The 19,302-nt window shown below is 36.6% G+C and overlaps 1 protein-coding gene and 1 long non-coding RNA gene across 24 annotated transcripts in view; one reads left to right on the forward strand and one right to left on the reverse strand.

Annotated features, from left to right (window-relative positions):
* Positions 1–19,302, reverse strand: part of LOC145516665 (uncharacterized) — a 207,836-nt gene that overhangs the window by 82,574 nt on the left and 105,960 nt on the right. The gene's annotated exons all lie outside the window — the stretch shown is intronic.
* Positions 1–19,302, forward strand: part of LOC145516659 (uncharacterized) — a 165,957-nt gene that overhangs the window by 14,172 nt on the left and 132,483 nt on the right. The gene's annotated exons all lie outside the window — the stretch shown is intronic.

Consider the following 19,302-nt stretch of genomic DNA (forward strand, 5'->3'; position numbering starts at 1 on the left):
TTCAGATATTTGACATTTATTGAGCACCTCCTAAGTGCCTGACATTGTTCCAAACATTCATGTTATACAATACCTCCACCCACAGAGTTTACTTACATTTTAGTGGGAAACACAACAAAAATATGATATGACAAGACATAATGGAATATTGCCAACATGACATAGAGTGAAAAAGGCCACAAAGAAAAATGAAGTAGGATAAAGGAATGCAGAATGATTTAGGATGGTCAGTATTCCTTTCTATAAGGTAGCAGGCAAGGCTTCTCTGAGGAGAAACTGTTTGAGTGGAGGAGACTATACAGATACCCGAGGGAAGAGCTTTCCCAGTAGTGGGATCAGGATATGCAAAGACCCTGTATGTGAGCAAACTAGCTGTGTTAGAAAGAAAGCAAGAAGGTGACTACCGATAGGGAGGGGGTAACCTGATACAGAGTGGGTAATTGTAGGAGATAAAGGCAGAGGTGCAGACAGAAGCCAGAGAGCTAAGACCTCGTGGAACGTGGTGGACTTGGGAGCTAAAGTGTGATGAGAAACCATCAGAGTACCATGAGCAGGGAATTATCATGACTTAAGTTTTAAACACACCTGAGTTTAAATCCTCTGCAGGAAAGTTGTGAACCCCTATGGCGTATTTCTTCACTTGTTATTGGAAGGTTTAAAAGAAGCAATGGGTGTGAAAGCAATAGACACAGTGTTTGGCATAAAGGATATGCTTGAGATCCTTAAACATTAGAAATTCTTCTTCTTCACCTTGAAAGTCTTAGGCAAGAAGAGACACAAGATGGATTTCAACCCATGCTTTCCCACTGTTATTCCCAGCTCCTGACATGATCTCCATCACAGCCACTCTTTTGGATAAAAGCTTTTCCCTTAAAAGACTCTTATAATAACATATGTGTTACATAAGATGAATTAGTTCCACCGGCCTTTACTAACAGGAGTCCTAGTTACTACTATAGTTGGTGATACTTTGAGCAAATGGGGAACAAGGTGTGCGTGAAGCAGAGAGAGCCTCCTTCATGGCCCATGGAGAACAGCATGATCACTGGTCCTGGGATTGCAAAGAGGAAATTAGATAACAGCACCCTGTGAGGGGGTGGCAGGGGCGGTTGATGAATGAGATGCTATCTTTAGACAGCCCTCCACTCCAGGTTGGAGTTTGTTTTCTTTTTCCACACTTGAGGAGTATATGTCACATGGAGCCACACAGAGAGTAATGGATACACTCATATACTGGAGGCCAAGATGTCAGAGCCAAGCTCTTCTCAGGTTCAAGATTAACACTTGAGGGTTTCCTGGACTCAGTGTTTCATTTTGGAAACAGCATTTTCCATTTGATCTTTGCCTCTTATTTGCTCCTTCTTAGTTTCATCTTTTATTATGATATTTGTATTGGGCCATTGCCTTTCAGTGAGTCAGTAAGTGGGTATTCAGCACTGTGGATTTTTCTACCTAAAGCAATCAGTTGTGAAAATCTAAGGCGAGAAGTTCAGTTCAGTTCAGTCACTCAGTCGTGTCCGACTCTTTGCGACCCCATGAATCACAGCATGCCAGGCCTCCCTGTCCATCATCAACTCCCAGAGTTTACCCAAATTCATGTCCATCGAGTCGGTGATGCCATCCAGCCATCTCATCCTCTGTCATCCCCTTCTCCTCCCGCCTCCAATCCTTCCCAGCATCAGGGTCTTTTCCAATGAGTCAACTCTTCGCATGAGGTGGCCAAAGTATTAGAGTTTCAGCTTCAACGTCAGGTGAGAAGAGGGACTTCCAAAATATATACTTTCTTGCCAATGATTCAAAGAAGGCCTACCTGCCTTGGATATTATTTAACTTGAATATTCTACAATATTTTAAGTCTTGGGAAAAAATTTTTTCTAACACAATTATACCTGGAATGCTAATGAAGACTGTAGCAAATTCTAATTATAAAATGTTCTCTAGGTCTGCTTCATATAGAAATTCATGTGATATTTTGCATGACATGATTCAGCATCTTGAAAGCAAATATGGTACCGTGTTTTAAAGTTTCTGCATAGACTGAAACTCTACACTGAGTCCCCTGGTCTTCAAAGCTGAGCTGAAAATGGAAGGAAAATCAGTCCACACTTGGGCCCAACTCTTGTCTTCACCTGATTATAAGGATAGGGATGTTTCCACTCTGGTCTCAGGAAAGACTCACAGTATTTCCCTTGGAATCTCAAATCATAGGTCTAAAGAAACCTATGCCAGCCGGGTAAGTGTGACAACTATTACACAATAAAAGTTTCATGTTCTGCACCTCTCAGATGACAGTGCTAAATGAAAATAAATGAGTATAGGTATTTTTTTATGGGCCTGTTCCCCAAATCCTTTGTCGCTGTTACCTTTTCATGTGGAATTCAATGTTAGCTATCTATAAATTCTCTTGCAGCTGTCCAAAATAAATTATTCAGGATGCATTTTCTTGACCCTTTACCAGCATTCCACATGCTTCTAATCCTTTTCTATGTAATAGGTGGGAAATACATTATAAATAAATGAGAAAACCATTTTCATCAGGTAAAAACTCCCCTTACTTTTCTTGTCCCTTAACTGAATTTTATTACCATCCATTCTTTTTTCTCTATCCATTCTTATTCCTGATCACATACTTTTACTCCTTCTCAGTGAATTTGTTCCATCAATTATTCACTCTTTCTTTTTTATTTTTGGCCATGCTGCATAGCTTTCTGGAGAAGGCAGTGGCAACCCACTCCAGTACTCTTGCCTGGACAATCCCATGGACAGAGGAGCCTGGTGGGTTGCAGTCCATGGGGACGCTGAGAGTTGGAAGCCACTGAGCGACTTCACTTTCATGCATTGGAGAAGGAAATGGCAACCCACTCCGGTGTTCTTGCCTGGAGAATCCCAGGGACGGGGGAACCTGGTGGGCTGCCGTCTATGGGGTCGCACAGAGTCGGACACGACTGAAGTGAGTTAGCAGCAGCACAGCTTTCGGGATCTTAGTTCCCCAAGCAGGCACTGAACCTGCACACCCTCAGTGACGAACGCTCAAAGTCCTAACCAGTGGACTGTCAGAGAATTCCCTCTTTCTTTAATTTTTCAATCTTTATCAGATCCTCCCACTGTAAGTTCTGACGAAAGATCTTTCATAGTAAAAATGTTATTTTCTCAAAAAGAAATGTTATTTTCTTAATCCTCCCTTCCCATTCATCTCCCCCTCTCCACCTTTTTTCCCATCATCTTCCCACTCTCCTTGGAGAAGCCACTTCACCATTTAACTCCAACTCCTCCGCTCACTCCTCTACTCTGTTTCCCTCTACCACCTACAAAGTGTTCTTTCAAATTTACCTTCTAATGTCTGTGTCCAGTGACCTCTCCTGGCCCCTGACTGTACATTCCAGCTCCTCTGAACACCTCATTCCTTTTAAAAAGTCACACTAACTGTATTTTTCTTTGGCCATACTCCTTTAAAAACTCAAGATCCCTTGATATGTATTACATATCAGATGATATGCTGGGTCAAGGGAATCAAAAATAACTAAAATAGAGTCTCAGATGAGATGAAGTTTGCAGTCTAGGAGGGAAAACAAACACATACAAATACAGAATACACAAATCCTTGTCACACTGCCTTTTCTGGTAAAAAGGCAGACTAGATTTCCAGAAACTTTATCCTAACAAAGAACACTTCAACTGATCCAAAACTATTTTATGTTAACTTCTCTTCAAATGCCGTGCTTAACTGGCAGAAAAGCAAGGAAATCTTCAAAGTCAGAAAAAGAAAATGTGAAAAGGTGAAGCAAGAGAGGTAAACAAACTCTAGAAGTAGTGCTTTCCTTGAGAGCTGCCAGGTCCTGAACTGTACTGGGGACAGAAACATAATTAAGAGAGAGAGAAAAAAACAAAAAACATGGTACCCAATCAAAGTAGATATCTGAGCAGAGAAAGCCCTATCCTTCTCATCTTTCTGCCACAACCTTCCCTCCAATTCTCCACAAAACTATGAATTCTGAAGGACAACTTTCTCAGAAATAACACAAAGAGAAGGAAAAAAAAAAACATAAAAAAAGGCATAAACAACCAAAATATCAGCAGTAAAAAATGAGAAGGCAGTGAAACAATATCTTGAAGGTCCTAGGAGAGATAACTCACAATCTAGAGTTATACACCCAGTTAAACTATCTTTCAAATGTTATGGCAAAGAAAAGACATTAATTTTATGCCAAAAACAATCCCTCACAAATATTCCTTCTGAAGGCCCATATAAGAAAAAAAAAGTATGTCAGAAGAAATGGTGAAGAAAGAAAATGTTAAATGTCTGGGTAAATGTAAACAAACATCAGTTGCATAAAACAGTAATAACCACTACTTTGTATGGATAATAAAAACAATATTGAATTTCTGAATACTTGTAATAACATAGCTTACAAATAAGAAAGAGGTAGTTGATTTTTCTATTTAATTCATTTCTGCAATTATATATTGTTCTTTTATTTCTTTGATATTAACTCACTGTTTTTTTCTAATTTCTTAAAACAGTAAGATCATCAATTTCTAGCCTTTCAAATTTTCTAATATATGAATAGAAAACTGTACATTTTCTTTTTAACTCAGCTTTAGCTGCATCCTAATCATATGAATGTCTAATTTTCATTATCACACAAAATATTTCTTTTAAATTTCCCTTTGATATCTTATTTGACCAACATATTATTTAGAAATGTAAAGCTTAGTTTGCTAAAAAGTTGAGTACTTTTTGTTATATTTCGTTACTGATTTTTAACTTAATTAGGGTCTGTGAGGCTGGAATTTTGGTCTCTGTTCCTGCAAGATTGCCAAAACCTCTACTTATTATTCTGCCTTTAGTAGGAGTTCTCTGTCCAAAACTTTGGATCCTAATTAAATCTTTTCCCCTATATCCAGAATTGACAAAAGTTCTGAAGTTAAAGGTGAATTCTTTTTTCTCTATATGTTTCCTATTGTCAGAAATTGTTTGCCCAAAAGTCTTGGTTACCACAACAGTTTCCTAGTTTCTTTTAACAGATCACTTTTAAAGAAAACTTTCTTAGCTTTCATGGTTGTTCTCAGTGACAACCTAGGTCTGGCTGAAATTATAGCAAAAGTAAAAAACCCTCATATTTAATTTTATGTTTGTAACTTGTTGTTCTTAAAAATTATCACCAAAATTATGTGTTTTGCCATGTTAAACATACAACTCCTCCATTTCCATTACTCCTTTGTTGTTAATATTGATCTACTTTATAATGTTATGCAACTAGAATGTAAGTTATTGAAGGCAGCAACCAATATCCAATATATGACTACACTTTTCTGTAGAAATCTTAATTGGTATCTTTGTTTTTTTGGCTGTCCAGTGCACAGCATATGGGATCTTAATTCCCTGACCAGGGGTCAAACCAGTGCCCCCTGCAGTGAAGGCACTGGAAGCTTAGAGTCAACCACTAGACCTCCAGGGAAGTCCCTTAGTTGGTATCTTTGAGCAAGAAGTTTTCAAAGAAGTGGAAAGAAGCACTGGAAGAGGGTCAGGATAGAATAAACACAAATGAAAATAGGAAAATGTGATCTATTTTTCAGAAAAAGGCTTTTTAAAAACTTTAATGGCAGAAACAAGTAAAGTCTCAATCCCCAATTTATACAGACTTCCATAATTTCATATCTTGCCATTACATGTATCATCATCTATTGCCTGATTAATTAAAAAGATTTGGGACATTCCTGATTATTTTTCCTCTAGATTTCATTTGTCAACAATGCTTCTTTCTTCCATCATTATACATAACAGAAAAATATTGAATTGCATTTCTTACTAAAAGGCAGTTTTTACTGGAATATTCTCATTGGGCAGCAGAGATTGATATATTTTTATCAGCACTTCCCCACTAGTTACATTACATTACTTTGCATACTGTTCCCATTGACAGTGATATTATGAAAAGCCATAGTGCATGCTGGGTAATGCAGACTTCAAGCATTCACACTCCATTAATTAATTCATCACCTAAAAGCTAAGTATTGATTTTTTAATGGTTTTACAAATCTATTTAAGTTTCTGTGATGTGATTAAGAGGATGTGTGTTTACTGTAAATTATCCAACAAGTACAATGGTATTACTCTCAGAAATAGCAAACAATTTAGCTTGTGAGAAAGGAGGGGAAAAGATTAGTTAAAATATTTTTCCAAATATTGATTATTTATTCAATAGCTATTATAACCTTCTATTAAAAAAAACCCTGCTATTTCAAACCATGGTACTATGTTTTTTGATTTGTGATGATAATGAAATCATATACCAGTGACTTTTTCCCCTAGCTCCTATTGAAAATTATAGTGGATTAAATATTCTTTAATTGCTAGACTTTGTCAGAAATTTTTCACTTTAGTTCTTATTTGGAATATTGTGTAACATGTGGAATTATTTTGTATGTTTCCAACTTCATTCCTAAAAATTTTAGCTCTCAAAACCATGCAATCTATTCTATAATTCTTAGAGTAAAAAGATTTACCTCGTCAACTTACTAAAACTAGAAATCAAGTCATTTATAGGATAAATTGATTCTTAATAGCAAAATAGAAAAATAAAAGACTTTGGAAATGATGGGAGTTGCATTCAGAAGACATGACAGTTGGAAAAGATGAGTCATTTATGTATCTGCACAAAGTTAAATGTATCCTCTAATGATATTCAGCATAAAGTGTCATATAGAATGTGACAGTGACATGTAAGCTTTGGCTTGTCCTCTTAAAGGAATTTTATTGCAAAGATCCTGGAGATGTTTTACCAAAAACCCTGTATCATGTTTTCCTGTAATATAGTGCAATATAATCCTAAAACTAATTCACCTTGAAGCATTTCAGACATTGCTAATACACACAGCTAAGGAAGGCAGGGAACATTTCTTTCTAAAATTAAATTGGTAGGGAAGAATTATGTGTGAGTGTGGGTGGTGTGTGAATAGGAAAAAAGAGTGTGGAAATAATTACATGAAAGAGTTTCAAGTAAAGAGGTTTTCGTTTTTTGCTTACTGTCAAAGCAGAAAAATATTCTGATGTTACTTTCCCAGCTAATCTTGACCTTACAACTACCTTGGAAAAAACCTGGTCTTTAGATAATTATGTGGCTGCCCATTTTCTTTTACTTTATATTCTAGAGGAAGTGGCTGCAGTATTTTTCCTAAGAACAGTTGCCACTATTATTCAGTTTTTAGATGACATCCAACTGGTAAGGGGAGATGGGAGCTATTTGAAGCCACTCATCATGCAGAGATAAAAAGCCTGCAGAAACTCCTGCTAGGTCTTCTGATAGCATTAATTAGCAGCAGAGTTAAGGTTGGTATATACCTGTGACTTTCTTAAGACAAAGTTAATGTTTTATTCTCAGTGTCGAAAGAAGAAGAAAAAAACCCCAACATCATAATGCTCCATATTTCATGAATAAGGAAATGAGACTATTTTGTAATGAAAGCTAAATAAATGCATGTGCAGTCAATTTGGACTTAGGGAAGGACATGCCCTTTTTCGAGGTTTGGTTCCTTTCTAGCTCTTTCCAAATCATCACCATTTGGCATTTCTTAAAAAGTGTGCATAATTAGGATTTTTAAAAGGCTTTTTATAGGTTATAAAGCAGTTCTCTCATTTGTGGTTAACTTCAAGTAAGTTTTTGGATTCTGAAAAGGAAATTAAGCGTTACTTATTTACATATTTCTGCACACAGCCCATCCGTTCTGCATCTGTGTACTTCAATAACTACAGACCCACAATTCTAAAGTATGCCACCTACAGAGGGTCATCAGAGATCTCTAGTACCTAAGTTCCCATTTCTGAAAATGTACTCCATACAACATCAGCTTCCCAAATGGCTGAGTGGTAATGAATCTGCCTGCCAATGCAGGAGACCCAGGAGACATGGGTTCAATCCCTGGGTCAGGAAGATCCCCTGGAGGAGGAAATGGCAATCTACTCCAGTATCTATGCTGAAAACTCCCATGAACAGAGGAGCCTGGCAGGCTACTGTCCATGGGGTCACAAAGAGCCAGATATGACCAAGCAACTGAGCACAAATAGGCATGATAACAGTAACTGCTTTTTAATCAGGCTCCCGGTGCTGGGAAACATTTATGTTCTGCTGATTGACTGTCTTCCAATGAGGGTAGTCAAAAGTCAATTTCTTGACAATGAAATCATTTTGATGACGGTCTAGTTCTTAGAAATCCTGATAGTCTTGCACTTGGAACCATGATCGTTTGATTCAGAAGTATTAGGTTATGTTAACAGAGTCCTGACTAGTTGTTTGCCACTATCAACCACCTAAAGAAATTATTTGTTAGTAAATCTTCTCTTGCCCCCATCGGATATTTACGTGAGTACCTTTCCTTGACAGTCAGCATTCTGTAGCATAGATGTGTATATCATGCTGAAAAAATGTATCTTCAGAGGCAAAATTTTATTGTATTTTCAATTTTAATTCTTTTCTTCACCACTGAATCAAAATTCAAAGACATATTATCAACTTCCAACTGTTTCCTCCAATTAATGTGGTAAGTGGATTGTCATCTTTGTGCAGCTTCTTTTGTTCATGTGATAATGCCTGTCCTTGTTGATCAGATAGCTGAAACTATGTCAATTAGGAACCAAATGCTATTTCAAGTTTATATTGTTTTTTAGAATAATCATTATTTAAATGAAAAGCCAATTGTTTTATCCAACTACAATATAAAAATATCTGCTAGTACATAGATAGTAATTAAACCTCCACTTTGTATGCCACTGAGACAATCTTCAAGTGTGCCTTCAGATTAGAGAATATTGCCAATTGATTATTCTGCTGTCTCTCTGAAAAAATTAGTATGAAGTGTGCAGGTTGTACAACTTAGCAATACCCTGACTTGCATCTAGTTGTGTACTGTTGAATGATACCTTTTCACACTGAAAGCAGTATTTTGCCCTGTTCTGGAAATGCTCCTTGCAATATAAGAAAGGTCACTGTACTTTGAAAATGACAAGAAATCTCATCACTCATTTATGAATGAATTTATGTGATTCATTGACATAGCTTCATAATAAATAACACTCTGAAGAATTAAAGTAAAATGGATTGAGTGTCCAATAAAAATCTTATTTTCAATTATTTGAAATTTGAAAATAAGGATATATGTAATAAATACAAAATAATTTTATATAATAAGAATAAAAGGAATGTTGATTCCTTTTATACTTTAGTGACTATATTATGAAAATTATTTTTATGACATTTTGATAAAATTCAATACAATAGTAATAATCAAATAAATTTAGCACATAAAAAGAATAGCATTTTATTTATAACAATTAGTTAGGACAGACTCTACCCTAACAGTATGTTAGTCAAGATAAATTGACCACATTATTTCTTACAGCTTATGTTAAACCTTAAAAATGTAACATCAAAATATACCTGTGAAAATCATAATTAATTTACATTTCATATTTGTGAAAGGTATACTGTGATACAAAATATTCTAATGTGTTTTCCAGGAAAGCATCAAACTGCCAGCAGAGGACTTATTATCCAAATGTGTATTTACTATCCAGCAGTGTGTTGCCAACAACATTTAGAAAGACTTTTAGAAAAGATGGAATCTGCTTTATTCATCAATATGTCCTTAGTGTTGAATACAATGTCAGACACACAGCAAGTGCATAATAAACATCATTTAGATGATAAGTTAATAAATCAGTGAGACTGCATGACACTGAGAACCCAATATTATGGTGTCTAAAATGAGGGCTTCCAATAGCTTGCCTTTCATGTGAGTGGTTGGTTTGGATTGAGTGAGCTTGATGGCTCTGTAGAGGTTATTGTGTTCCTGGATCTGGCCTGCATTTCTGGTATGGCATAGTCTTGGCAGGACTTCCCAGGTGGTACAAGAATACTGGAGTGGGTTGCCATGCCCTCCTTCAGGAGATCTTCCTAACCTAGGGGTTGAACTCTCGTCTCCTATTTGGCAGAGGGATTTTTTACCACTGCACCACCTAGAAAGCCCGTGTGTGTGTGTGTGTGTACACAATGCAATTAAGATATTAGTTTTAATATTTACTAAATGGCTAGCACTTGGTTCAGAAATTTTAATTCTAGTTCAAAGAAAGTGATGGTCACCATCTCAATTCAAATAATGGCAACCATTGCAGAATTAAGGACAGGAGCAGCATAACCATAAAAGAGTTTTCGAAAACTTGCAGGTAACTAAGCCTGTGTATGTGAGAGAAAAAGTATGATGTTGACAGTTTGTAAATTTATGCTATGCCCCTCCTGGGGCTTTGGTGTCATTTTGAGATGATGTTGGAATTGAGAATATCAACAATACTTTACAGGCAGAGATGATCCATGCAGTGATCAGATTTCTCATTTAATCTCTCATTAGCTAAGAAATGTCAGATAGTCTGCTGAGAAAAAAAATAATGGTATTCCTACACCCTGTGTGTGTTTATAAATATCTACCGATACATTAAGATGAGCATTGAAAATAATTCACTAAATGATAGCCGTAATGAAGTGTGAAATAAATTATGGTCTTTGTTGGTGATAGAGATTATTGTGCTGGGCACAAAACACATTTATCATTGGAGTTTTGACAGTACAGACCTGCTATAATAAAGGAACTCTAAAACAAACAAGCTACAAGCGAAACATATGAAATTAATTTGCTATTTAAATCTATATGGTTATCGTTACCCTCTTTCAAATTCCATATATATGCATCAGTATACTGTATTGTTGTTTTTCTTTCTGGCCTACTTCACTCTGTATAATGGGCTCCAGTTTCATCCATCTCAATAGAACCGATTCAAATGTATTTTCAATGTATGGCAAAAACTACTACAATATTGTAAAGTAATTAGCCCCCAACTAAAATAAAAAAAATAAAAAAATAAAAATTACTGCTTACATGACAAAAAAAAAAAAATCTATATGGTAGATATGACTAAGACATCTGTCACTAGGGTCAGAAGGTGCCTTTCAGGACATTTGGATTCCCAGACAGTAGCTGAGGGATCCCGGAGAAGGCAATGGCACCCCACTCCAGTACTCTTGACTGGAAAATCCCATGGATGGAGGAGCCTGGTAGGCTACAGCCCATGGGGTCGCTAGGAGTTGGACACGACTGAAGCGACTTAGCAGCAGCAGCAGCTGAGGGATCCATTGAAACCGTGCAAACTTGCAGCTGCTTCCTAAGATCTGAGGCAGAAACTTGAAGTGAAGAGATTTTCTTAGGACTATGTTTCAAATGTGAGCACCATGATGATTTGGTTAAACTCATATCCAGCTCATCAAAATGTTGCAGTGTTTTAGGTCACTATCAAAATTCAGTTATTTTCAGGTAAAAAAAAAAAAAATCATACCATCTTCAGAAAGTTTCTTGTAACTATTTCACATGGCACCCATTCATCCGCTACCAACACTCCTCATCACAGAAAAATTCTTACTCCAAGGCCTAATGTGTGTGTTATCTCCAAAGAACTATTCTGACAGTTTGCAAAGGGAGGAAAGGATGGTCATCACGAATAACAACTTTGAAATGGTTTGTCATTTTGGAACATTTCTCTTTACATTAATTTTAGTACATGCTAATTTATAACTAGGGCTTCCTGGTGGTTCAGTGGTAAAGAATCCGTGTGCCAATCCAGGAGATACAGGTTCAATCCCTGAGTTGGGAAGATTCCCTGGAGAAGGAAATGCCTACCCACTCCAGTATTCTTGTTTGGAAAATTGCATGGACAGAGGAGCCTGGTGGGCTACAGTCTATGGGGTTGCAAAAGAGTTGGACACGACTTAGCGACTAAATAATAACAACAAATTTATAAGTAGTATTTGTATCATTAATAAGACAGAATACTACTGAAGGCAAGTAGAATATGTATGTTGTTCCTGTTTATTTTAACTGAAATTGACTTCTAACTGTGCGCCATAATGTATTTTTGACCACTTACTACATGTTGACTCTTACTTAAAATTAATTTATCACTATAAATCTCAGGTAAGTTGCATATTAGTTACATTGCATATTTTTTTTCATTTTCAGAATAACGAGACAGGAAGATGTATATGCACCATAATTTCTCTTAGGGAGAACACTGCCTTTGGGAAAATTATTTAATCCATGCTTTGTGCAGCCTGGGAGTTCATGTCTTTTCCCTCCCTGGAGCCTAGGAGGTGTCTCACACTAAGATGTCAGAACATGTGCTAAACTCTTCTGCATAATAGAAGGAGAAAAGTGGGCAGGTCTTGAGGGAAATCCAGAGTAGAAAAGTAGGGAATCAGGATGTTGGGTATGACATATTATGAAAAAATGTATTTGCTTTAGTACTGAGTGAAAACACACAGTGGCCTAAAAAGCCACTGAAAAATATTTTAAAACTTAGCACCAGTTAAGTAGAAGAAAATAGTTTACATGTGTTGACAGTAGTTATTTTAAATGGTGGGAGTAGGTGACTATTCTTTTCTCTTTTTAATTTTTGTGCATTTTCTATGTTTTTATAATAGGCTTATATTATTTTTAAATCTTTCACTGTAAAATGCTAACTATTACCAAGCTGGATAAAGTGTATGTGTGTGTGGTGTCTATGTAAGTGTGTTAGTATGTATATGTGGGTCTGGGAGTTTCCATGTGTCTGTGTGTGTGTCTGTGTGTGTGTGTGACTTTCTTAAATTTACCAAATGCAAGTTATGTGACACTGAAAAAAGTTATTTAACTTTTCTGTATCTGTTTTCTCTTCTTTAAAATGGGGATAATACTATTTCTTTACAATACTACAATAATACTACTTCTTTTTAATATTATTTCTTTCACAGTAAAACATGAAGATTAAATGAGTTAATGTTTGAAAAGACAGAAGATGCTCAATAAATATTAGCTTTTATTATTGCCATTATTCTTGTTATTGTATGGGCAGTTTATAGATAGGTATGTGTACATAGACAGACTCCAAGTAAATTGAATAAAACATTAACATCTGGTAAGACTCACTGATGGGATTATAAGACATTATTTTCCTACTTTATATAACTTTTTTATTTCCACAATAAACATCTATTATTTCCACAATTAGAAAAAAATATTTTGAAATGTGAGTTCCTTTTCTTTGAGAAATTTGGTTATCTTATTCTTTTGAAGAGAGAGTATAGTATTTTGCTTGCCTGAAATGGTATAATGTATCTAAGAGACACATTTTAAGAGTTAGATGCTGAAGTGCAGGGGAAATACAATTTATGGAGATTTCTTCTTTGCTTTCTCCAGCTGTGCTCTTAGGAGATGGAGTTACCTTCTGGGTGAACTATTTTAACTTCTTGATTTATTAGGTCTGTAGGAACAACACACTCTTCTTGTGGTACTTGCTTGCAAAAGCAAAAAGAGACATGTCTTCAATATAACACATATATTACGTTGACTATCTTCAGTTTTGTGTCCAAATTTCAATGATATTTCAGTAATCACAGACTATAGAGATTCAGGAAGCTGATACCAGAGTCCTGGCACTGGCTTGATGCTAAAAGAATTATTGTCTGTGGAGTCAGACAGAGTCAGAGAAGGGAGGTGTGTCCTGGGTCCATCCAAGAAAGAAGACTGGATCAGACATAGAGTTCCTCATTGGATGGGGGCTTCTGACCATGAAGCTGTTGCTTGCACACACCAAGGCTGATGGGAGATTCACTAAACTACAGGGTAGCCCTTTCTGCTTCCCTGTCACATTACCGAAGAGGCTGTGGGTGTTGAAAAGCTCATGAGATCTTGGGAACATTTCTACAGACACCAGATGAATGTAAGCCATGGAATTCTGAGAGAAGAGCATAGACACAACATTTCTTAGTTTGGAGAAAATCTCCCTGCATCTTAAAATATACATATATTTTGATATGTGGCTACTCATATGGGGTGGTTGTGTTTCACTAATAGATTTCCAGAGAATGACTGCCCCGAGAGAGTCAATAACAGCAATAACAATCAAAATAATAATGCATGTGCTAGCTCATTGGGAAACCTGCAACAGCATCCATCTTAAGCTACCTCCAGAATCGAATTCTGCCCTCAGCAGTTACCAGTCTCCAGAGGATGACTGAGAAGATTTAATAACAGTTTGCACCAAAATAGTTCTTATTATCCTCCAGAGGATTTTCATATGTAAAAGTAATGGAGATGATAAGCAAATGGCCTCAGCCTTAACAAGCTACTCCTCTGAAACAGCTCCATTTCAGCCTAACTTAAGGTTACCAGCTAGAGAGACTGAACAGTTTTCTGGAAGATAACTCTATGGTAACAGAAAACCCAGCAGAACAATGTGGTCCAGTAGGAAAGCCTAGTTAGCAGAGGGGAGAGCTGTTCCTAGGGACATTTGGTGTGTGTCTGCATGTATGCTCAGTTGTGTCCGACTCTTGGTGGCCCCATGGATTGTAGCTCGTCAGGTTCCTATATCCATGGAATTCTCCAGGCAAGAATACTGGAGTGGGTTGCTGTTTCCATCTCCAGGGGATCATCCCAACCAGGGATAGAACGCGTGTCTCCTGCCTTGGTAAGTGGATTCTTTACCACTGCACCACCTTAAACCACAAGTCCCAGCCCAAGTTCCACTTAATGGAGCAGTCGGAGCCTTGGAAATGTTTGAAGGGGAGGGTCTATCATTTTTTAAGGGTTATTTTGAAAATGACCATTATGGACATATGAAACACTAGGTTGTTGAAACTGATTCTCCAAACCACTGCTTAGAATACAACCTGCCTTTATACTTGGACAACTCCAGAGAATTGAGCAATAAGCCATGTCAATGGATCTTAGAAGCACAGACTTTCTAACAGTGCAGGAGAACTGAGTAGAAGAGGAGAAAAATGGAATGATACTGCATAGGACCTGACTAGACCTGCTTCGTGGTACATCTAAGATATCTCCTGGGTAGTATTTTAGGATACTGTAGTTCCTGAAAATGTTGTGTATGTATTGGTAGACATGGGTAGAGCACAGAATTTGCCAGCTATAGGTAATAAAAGATTCAGGTTCTACCAGGTGTCTCACCAAACTTAGCTTGTTGCTAGAGCTTTCAGAGATTGACATGGTTCCATTTTATCTACTACAGGAAATTTTTTTCTAGACATTATTTGATTTAAAAAGAGAAGAAGTTTCACCATTATTTATGTTAAAAGGTCTTTCCAGGTGGCACTAGTGGTAAAGAATCCACCTACCAATGCAGGAGACACAGATTCAATCCCTGGGTCAGGAAGATCCCCTGGAGAAGGAAATGGTAACCCACTCCAGTATTGTTGCCCAGAGAATTCTGTGGACTGAGAAGCCTGATGGACTACAGTCCGTAGGGTCTCAAGGAGTCAGTCGGACACTACTGAAGTGAATGAGCACTCATAACAAAATTCAGACATTATCTGAAACAAATTGCCTCCATGGAAAATTAAACCAAGAATTACTATCAATCAACAATTATATCAAGGAAGGAAATATGAAAGGTCCTAGCTATTTTCTTTGATACAAAAAGACAGAAAAAATAATTTTTAAAAATAGGCCCAAATCATCCAAACTTTTTTTCAATCAAGGTGGCAAACTAACGCATTAATTGACAGTAAGGTACACCTTGAACTTTCTACTAAATTGGGTCACAGTCATCCAGTTTCCTCAGAAGTTATCATGAATAGACAGAGATAAAAGCAAAAACACTTAGTTCAAAGAGATCTGATGCCTATCTGTCAAAGTCCTGCTGCCTAATTCTCCATGGCTGTTAGGCTCAAGATTATTTTTTCCAATAACAATTAGACTGCCAGACACATTAACCTACCCCTATCTTGTGATCTTTTAAGTGCAGTTCTACTCACCTATAATAGTTCTCTAAAAGCTACTCATTTTTAAGCTATTCAATCATTTACACTTAAAATTGATCAAAATCGACAGAGGTTCAACACAGCACCACAGGTGATGGTATCTCCTGCTACTAATGCTTCATGCGAGTGGCTGGTTAGCAGTGCATTGGTGTCAAGATAGAAAAATGGTATCAGAACAGTTTCAAAGACCTAGGGGATCTTTCAAACTAAACTGCAATTACATATCTCATTTTGCATAACACTCTAAGAATAGTTTAAATAGTTTACTTTCTCTCTGGTGGAAGATATTTTCCCAGGCCCTATTTTTTTGTTGTTGTTGTTATGAAGTCTTAAGTTTTACTTTTCCATTTTTTTAGCTCCCATCTCTGTTCATGCAGGGTCTCATATGTGCAGGTTTATTTTACATTTTCTGTAGTGTCGTATATTCAAAAAAATAGGTCATTTCTTCAAGGTAATGCAAGCGTCATTTTAAAATAATGCTAACTCAACATCATTGAAAATATCAACTTTTAAAATCTTTTTGGTTCATGATGTGAAATTAAATTCCAGTTGTCAGAGAAATCCTATCCATCCTTAATTCAATGCCCTGTCCTCAATGGTGGGCTGTAATTCTTTTAGACACCAGAAATGGGTTTATACATATAAGTTTATTGAAAAAAAAAAAAAGGCAGATCATTGTGATTTAATGATGTGATTACCTTCTCTTTTAATTTATCTTCAGTAGAAAACATCATACCAAAGATGCATTTTGGATGGTATAGAAGAAAAGATTGATCTTACAAGATGATAATCTGTTGAGCATTATGGCATTGGGAAAGCAGACTAGGCTTCATAGGAAATGTAAGAAAAACTGAGATAAACCATTTTGTTTTATTACTTTACTATTTACAGCTTTTTGTTCTCATTAAGTTTGATCCTCTCTTTAATGAGGATGAGGGGCTGGATATATGGATTGCCCTTGATATTATTCTATGAATAGTCATAGCAGTGGAACCCAGTTTCTATTCTGAGGATGAAAGGGGTGCTCTGGGTATTTACTAAAGAGTATAGCTCTATTTGAGCATCAGGAGTTAACTAAAAGGAAAATGTTAGGGCATAAGTAGCATTCTCCAGATCTCTGTTGGTATCTGTATATGTTTTTCTAAGGTTTGAAATTCACAACATAGAATTACTCCTACATTTGTGAGTTTAGCATTAATAGCAGTAGGCTATCTTTTAAACCTCTCAGCATAAGTCATTGTGAAATTATGAAGATTATCCTAATTCTGAAAGTTTACTTTCAGAAGCATGTATAGTTGGGATGTCCAACTGCCATCAACTCCAGTTTTGATCTTAAGCAAAACACTGAACAATTATGCCTCAGTCCTTGTTTTCCTAGCTTTATCTACCAAGTCAACTGGCCTGAACTTGATTGGACCCAAGTTAATTCCTAAGCCTATCTTTACAACTGCTCCTTATAGAAAATAATTTATGTAAAATTCACAGCATTCCTACCTCAAGGATACTTTAGTTTCAGTATCAGAATATAATAACAGTACTTTTGAATGTAGTTCGACATGCAATTTGGGGTTGAGATATCCTTCTCCTTTTTAAATGTCATACACTAAAATCAAATCTAACACATGTTCCACTTTCCCATCCTAATTTCATCTTTATGTGTACATTTGAATTTTAGTGTACAGCTGAAGAGCTGAGTTGTGTGCATGTGCCAGAATAAAGGAATCTTATTTCTCTTGTTTAATTCACTACTTAAAATTAATGGCAACCGAACTCTAGAGCAACACACTGCAAAACTGTGCCAGTGGACATTCAAACATTATTTCCCAGTTTAGTCCTTTGCTGGACAGATTTCCTGTGCCTGCCTCATTTGAACACATTTAGTATTTGTCATCAGACTCCAAATTTAACTGAGTTAACATATTTTATTTAATCTCCCCCAAAGGAAATATATTGAACTCTACTAAAATAGCAGGGCTTTTTTGGGCAAAGAGGCTTCACAATAAATCACACACACACAGCTAACACTTTAATATCCTGCATATATGTAAGGAAAACAACTGCCAAAGTAGTTTAAAGTTTAATGAAACATCACCTTCCTCCCACGCATGAGTACTTGCATTTCTATTCTCTTGTTATATCTTTTTGAGGAAAGGTAAAAATATCTGCTTTATTTTAAAACATCGCTTTTAATATTTATGAAAATATTATGTAAATATAGTTTGTTCTTCCCATATATGTTGGGAATGCTGCTGCTGCTGCTAAGTTGCTTCAGTCGTGTCCCACTCTGTGCGACCCCATAGACGGCAGCCCACCAGGATCCCCTGTCCCTGGGATTCTCCAGGCAAGAACACTGGAGTGGGTTGCCATTTCCTTCTCCAATGCATGAAAGTGAAAAGTGAAAGTGAAGTCGTGGCAACTCCTAGCGACCCCATGGACTGCAGCCTGCCAGGCTCCTCCAACCATGGGATTTTCCAGGCAGGAGTACTGGAGTGGGGTGCCATTGCCTTCTCCGATGTTGGGAATAGAGGTTTCTTATCTCACGAAGTGGCACATATTCAAGCATGTATTTGGTAGAAATGCAAGAACAGCCTCAAAAACTTATAACTTGACATAAGGAGGAAAAGAAAGCAGTGACTACTGGCCCAAAGGGGGAAATACAACCAAATATATTTATTCTACTGAATAATCTGAGTGGAGTATTTATATGACGGGGCTAAGGTTTGCAATAGGTGTTTAACAGTCCCTAATGTTTCTGTTTAAGAAGCTCGTTAAGTTCTGAATAGTGGAAGAGCCTGGTTTCAGACAAGAAGACCTAAACACATATCCCAGGGATATAAATTATGAAAATAGAAGATGGACTATGTAAATAGAAGATAAGTGCTTTAGAATAAACAGTAATAAGAAAAAGACTTTTTGCCCCAGAACAAGATTCAAAGGGAAAAAGTCTGTAAGTCAACCACTGATTTTTACTCTTCAGTATTGAGCATATTTTTGGTTAGAATGGAAGAGGTTTAGTTCTAAAGTAAAATGAATTTTTCATTTTTTGACATATCCTATATTAAAACATCAGTTCTCATGTGAGTTGACTCATGCGATGTTTCTATATATTCCTCCTCATTGATTATTATCAACTCTTAGTTACTTTCTCTAAACTTTAGACATCAAATTTTCATCAATATTCAAGCTAAATTGTCAGCCAAGTAAAAAACAGTTGAGATCATTATTAATATTTCAAGCAAGAGGTTGCTATATTTGAATTTTATGCTGTGACCTCTTTTCCATAATCATATATTATTTAGGAGGTATAATGTCAAGTTTTCATCATACATATTTTGACAGATTTTCTTCATTCATACCATCTTAATAAAGCATCCAATAATCACATGGTATTCACTTTATTAGGCACGGTGGAGGATATAAGCATGACTCTGCCCTCAAGACGCTTACA

Source organism: Giraffa tippelskirchi, chromosome 8 (genome assembly GCF_054371585.1).
Source record: "Giraffa tippelskirchi isolate mGirTip1 chromosome 8, T2T-mGirTip1v1.2.pri, whole genome shotgun sequence".
Lineage (NCBI taxonomy): Eukaryota > Metazoa > Chordata > Mammalia > Artiodactyla > Giraffidae > Giraffa > Giraffa tippelskirchi.